General features: G+C 37.1%; 1 protein-coding gene across 1 annotated transcript in view; it reads left to right on the top strand.

The window, feature by feature from the left end:
- HELZ (helicase with zinc finger) overlaps positions 1-6,000 on the top strand; it is a 149,966-nt gene that overhangs the window by 123,127 nt on the left and 20,839 nt on the right. The window lies entirely within an intron of this gene.

The raw sequence follows: 6,000 nt of genomic DNA, 5'->3' as shown, positions 1-6,000 counted from the left end.
ATATATATACCCCATCTTCTTTATCCATTCATCTGTTGATGGACACTTAGGTTGTTTCCGTGTCTTGGCTATTGTAAACAATGCTGCTGTGGACACTGGGGGTGCATGTATCTTTTCAAATTAGAGTATTTATCTTTTCTGGATATATGCCCAGGAGTGAAATTGCTAAATCATATGGTAGCTCTATTTTTAGTTTCTTAAAGAACCTCCATACTGTTTTCCACAGTGGCTGCACCAACTTACATTCCCACAAACAGTGTGGGAGGGTAACTGTATCTCCACACCCTCTCCAGCATACTTATTATTTGTAGACTTTTTGATGATGGCCAATCTGGCCAGTGTGAGGGGATACCTCACTGTGGGTTTGATTTGCATTTCTCTAATAATTAGCAATGTTGAGCATCTTTTCATGTGCTTTTTGGCCATCCGTATATCTTCTTTAGAGAAGTGTCTATTTAGGTCTTCTGCCCATTTTCTGACTGGGTTGTTTGTTTTCTTGATACTGAGTTGTATGAGCCATTTGTGTATTTTGGAAATTAACCCCTTGTTGGTCAGGTCGTTTGCAAATGTTTTTTTTTCCATTCCTTAGGTTGTCTTTTCGTTTTGTTGGTGGTTTCCTTTGCTGTGCAAAAGCTTTTAAGTTTGATTAGGTCCGACTTGTTTATTTTTGCTTTTATTCCTTTTGCGTTGAGAGATTGGTCTGAGAATATACTGCTATGGTTTATATCCAAAAATGTTTGGCTGTGTTCTCTTCTAGGAGTTGTTTGGTGCCATGTCTTATATTTAGGTCTTTAAACCATTTTGAGTATATTTTTGTATGTGATGGGATGAGGGAGTGTTCTAATTTCATTGATTTACCTGAGGCTGTTCTTGGAACTTATTTTAATTTTCCCCTTTTTATTATGCTACTTCAGGCTTTGTAGAATGGTCATTGTTACAACATGAAGCCTTTTATTGCTGTTTTAGAACACTTAACATCTGACTGACTTGAGGAGGCTATTCGTTCAAGAAGCTTCGTCCTGTCTGATCTGGGGAAATGGTTTTTAGTGGCTCATCTTTTTACTTCCATTAAATTTGTTAATTACAAATTTGTTCATTCAGGTTTTCCATAGATGTTGGTTTTCTCAGCCAGTGGTCAGTTGCAAGGGCTGTGCTCTTTCTCCTGTCGTTCATCCTGGTGCTTTCTTAGACTGGGGCAGTTAATACACAGTGACACTGATTCCCAAATATCAGAATCTGCGGTCTTCAACGTAGAATTGACTCTGCTAAACTAAGCGGTTTAGGGTAAACTGAATTATACTTTGGTATTGCCAAAGAGCATCTTTATGGACCTTCACTGATATAAAAATCTTAGTAATTCTAGGTTATAAAATTTCAAAAACGGTACATTCGGTGTGGACTATAAAAATGTTGTCTAGCTGTTCCTGTTAAGCTTACGGTGATTAAAAGTAAGAATGTGTAAAGCTCGTGTGGTCATTATCAATCACAGATGTCTTCTTAAAGCAGGGTAAACATTTTGAATTTTGAGATATGAAAAATATTTTTTTGACATTAGCTTCATTTTGGCTGTTCCTTAATGATTTCTAAAGGCTTTAGAAATAATTTATTCATGTTTTGCAAATTTTCTGCTACAGATGCTGATTAAAAAGTCAAGTTTCATAGGGAAGCCTCTATACCTTATTTGGAGGTAATTTGTTCAAATTGTTCCAGTATTCATTGATTGGCTCATCATTGATTGGCTCATTCTTATCACATATAATTTGCAATATTTTCTCTCATTTTGTGGACTGTCTTATCCCCCTCTTGAGAGTATCCTTTGATGCACAAAAGTTTTTAATTTAGATAAGGTCCAATTTATCTGTTTTCTCTTTGGTCATTCTGCTTCTGGTGCCATGTCTAAGAAACTGTTGTCTAATCCAAGATCACAAAGATTTGCATCTACCTTTCCTAGTTTTAGTTCTTATATTTAATTCTTTGATCCATTTTGAGTTAACTTTTGTACATTTTATGAGGTATGTGTCTAATTCATTATTTTGCATGTGGTTGTTCAGTTTTCTTTGCACTGTTTATTGAAAAGACCATTCTTTCTCCATTTTATGGTCTTGGCAACCTTGTCAAAAATCAACTGACCACAGACCTATGGGTTTATTTCTGGACTCTAAATTCTCTTCATTGATCTATATATGTCCTTATGCAATACCACGCTGGCTTGTATACTGTAGCTTTGTAGTGAGTTCTGTATTTGGAGGTATGAGTCTTTGGTACTTTTGGTACTTTTTCTGTTTCAAGATTGTTTTGGCTATTCGGGGTCCCTTGAATTACCATATGGAATTTAGGGTTAGTTTGTCGGTTTCTGCAAAAACAAAGCTAGCTGGGATTTTAAAAGGGATTGCATTAAATTTGTAGATTAACTTGGGAAGTATTGCCATCTTAACAATGTAAAGTCTTCTGGTACCTGAACATGGTACCTTTCCATTTATTTAGGTCTTTTAAAATTTCTTTCAACAGTATTTTGTAGTTTTCCAATTATAAGTCTTACACTTCTTTTGTTAAATTTATTCCAAAGTATCGTGTTATTTTTTGTGCTATTGTACATGGAATTGTTTTCTTAGTTTCATTTTTTGGATTGTTCACTGCTAGTGTTTAGAAGTGCAATTGACTGTATATTTGCAAACTTGCAGAACTCTTTATTAGCTCTAGTAGATTTGTGTGTGAATTATACCTTAGGATGTTTTATGTAGAAGACAGTGTCATCTGCAAGTATCGTCTTGTTCTCTCCTTCCAATCTAGGTGTCTTTTATTTCTTTTTCTTGCCTAATTGCCCGGCCAGAACTGCTAGTATAATGTTTAGGGTACATTTTTGGCAAAATTAGAGGAAGACAAGCGTTTCCGGCGTGACTTTTCCAAATTTCCTTCTGTGATTTCTCATTTCACTCCATGTGGTTGGAGAACTTACTTCGTATAATTCTAACCTTTTAAAATGTATTGAGACCTGTTGTATGGCCTATCCTGGAGGATGTTTCAGGTACACTGGGGAAGAATGTATATCTTGCTCTCGTTGGGTGGCATGTTCTATAGATATGTTAGGTCTATTTGGTTTATATTGTTCAAATTTTCTCTTTCCTTTGGGTCTGCTGTCTAGGTTTTATATCCATTATCAAAAGTAGGATGTTGAAGTCTCCAAATATTATTGTTGAATTGTGTAAGTTCTCCTTTTAATTCTGTCAGTTTATGCTTCGTGTATTTTGGGGTTCTGTCCTTAGGTTTACATATGTTTATAATTGTTACGTCTCCTTGTCTACCTTTTATCGTTATATGATATCCTTTCTCTCTCATAATAATTTTTGTCTTCAAGTATGTTTTTTTCTGATATTTGTATAGCCACCCCAGCTCTCTTTTGGTTACCGTTTGCATGGAATGTCTTGTCGCATCCTTTTGCCTTTTGATTTTGTTGTCATTTGTTTGTTTAGTGATTTTTCTGAAATAATTTTTCAAATTTTTAAGTTAATTTTTCAATTTTGAACTAATTTTTTAAAGTCATTATTTGTTGTGTGTGGCCTCTGAAGTTTTTCTTCCATGGGTTTAATGATCAACTAGTCATTGCCCAGAGATTTCCTTAACCACCCCATTCCAAAAACATTGCCCAGTTTTTGCAGAGGCATCTGTGTGTATGTGTGTTTGCGCACACCTTCCATACTCAGCCAGGCAGTTTACACCTCTGCTTTAGCTTTAACTTCCTGCTTCTCCAGCCTCCAGATCAGCGAGAGGTGAGAACTTTTCCGGCCTTTCCTGAGCACGTGCACAGCATGTGTGTGGTCTTCTAGATTCCCAGGGAGGAACAGGTCGGAGCTATTCAAAGTCTTTATTCCCTAAAGTATCTTATAACCCAGGCTTTCCTCCAAAGCTTTTTGTTAGTCCGTTGTTTGGTCCAACTGCTATCCATTGCTTCAGGCAGCAGCAACTAAAACATCGGCCTTGTAGATATTTTCAGTGTGGCCCCTTCAGCGCTGGTTGAGTTCTGAGTTAGATAAGAGTCAAGTGTTGTTTTGTACCAGACAGGTGAAAACAAATAATTACAGCTCTTTGACAGCGAGGCCCCTCCTGCTCTGATAGTAGTGCTGGAAACGCAGGGTCTTATTTTCAAGGCTACCACTCAGCTGGAGAAGCAGGGGCATGGGCCTGTGGTAAATGAAAATACTGCAAATCTTGCTCTTCTTACTGAAATTTTCTGGTTTCTCTTGATTAAGTGCTCCCCTGGTTGCTGCAAGCTTTAGTTTCCTAAATTCCAAGAAAGTTGATTGTGACGGGTTTTGTCAGTTTTTTCATTGCTTTGATGGAGTTCCTCGTTCCACCATTTTTACTGATAACCCTTGTGATATTTTGATCTAACCAGTAGAGTGAGTTCATAATGTTTGGGGGAAATAACATGCCACAGTTTTTATAAGGTTTTATAAAGTTTTGTACTTTGCTAAATAATGTTGGATACTGAATAGTGTACTTCTAATCATTGATCTATTTAAATGTTTCTTAGTTTTGGGATTTAAGTTCTCTGTACCTTCGAGCTCTTAACATTTGTTATTACTGTTTAGCTGTGAGTACATGAATAAGTACCTTCAATTGTCAGTGGGTTCTTAGAGTGCAATTACTTTTGCAAAAACATTTGGTCACCTTTATTTTGATGCATGAGATTCACAAATGATGACTGACTTGCAACACTGAAGAAAATACCTGGACGAGGAAAATATCATTTTTACCACATTTGCAGGATTTGACGTTTTCAGTACATTAGGATAACTTCTGTCTGTTAATTGTTATACAAAACGATTTTGCATGAATCATCTCACAGAATGAATGGCTTATATGTTTGCTGTTTATTTCCAACCTTTTAAAATAATTTCCTTAACATTAACAATACAGAAAAATGTGTTATTTACCTACCTACTGTTAATTCTTTCATTGCTAGAAACCTTGGTAGTTGAAGCTTATGTTGGATGAAAACATCTAGACATTAGCTTAACAGTTAACTTGAACAGATGGTTTTCATGTTGTGTTTCATTAGTTTTCTCTTTTTTAATAACAATTTTGATTTTCTTTTGACAAATGATATACCTGGTCAGCATGGAAAATGTGGAAGTTAGAGAAATTATTCCTCATTTCACTATACCAGGATAGCTCCTGTAATGTCGCGGAGGAAGAAATTTCCTCTGCCCTTCTAGGTTCTTCTGGCTGGTCTGAGAATTAAATTGACATGAGACAGCTTAATAGGAGAAAATCAAACAAAGTTTAATATCATCTGTACATGGGAGAGACCCAGGAAAACTGAGTAACTCACGAAAATGGTCAAAGCCCTCACCTTAAATACCATCTTCAGCTAAGACAAAAGGATGTGGGGTGGTGGTTGGAGTTCAGAGTGCAGGAAGGCAGTTGGCTTGGAGATGGAAAATCAAGTGTGTGGTTTGCCGGCAGTGCAGCCAGTGGGACCCAGAGAGGAATATTAACAAACAGGCTTTGCTGGGTTCCTCCCTGTCTAGACACTTCGTTCGCACTATAGTGATCTCTGGTGACGGCTCCCTTCCTGGAACAGGTCCTCTATCTGCATTCTTTTAGGCAGTTAGCGGGAAGGTCAGAGGTTCTTCCTGAGTCTTTGGGGCCTTAAAAACAATCAGCCTAAATTAATCCTCAAGCCAGAGGGACATTTTGGGATAGCCACTTTTGTTCACCTACAGTAACATAGCTTTTCACAGCGTTCACAGGTGAGAACATGTGGCTGTCATGGAGGGGGATTACTTGTTGGAGACATGAAACCATTTTTTTTCCCTGATTGCTGTGCTCAGTTATATCACCCCATCAAACCTTTCTTTCTACCAGGTCAAGATCCCTAAACGTGATCTTGATCCTATTCTATGGCACTTTTTGCTACTTAAAATTTTTAGAGTCTTCTCATTTAGATGCTTAAGGCATCAGTCCATGGATTTTCCTTACCTACCTCAAATGCAGCAA

This window comes from Lipotes vexillifer, unplaced genomic scaffold, assembly GCF_000442215.2.
Source record: "Lipotes vexillifer unplaced genomic scaffold, Lipotes_vexillifer_v1.1 scaffold664, whole genome shotgun sequence".
Taxonomy (NCBI): domain Eukaryota; kingdom Metazoa; phylum Chordata; class Mammalia; order Artiodactyla; family Lipotidae; genus Lipotes; species Lipotes vexillifer.
The sequence above is the reverse complement of the archived record's forward strand: the minus strand, read 5'-3'. Positions and strand labels throughout refer to the sequence as shown.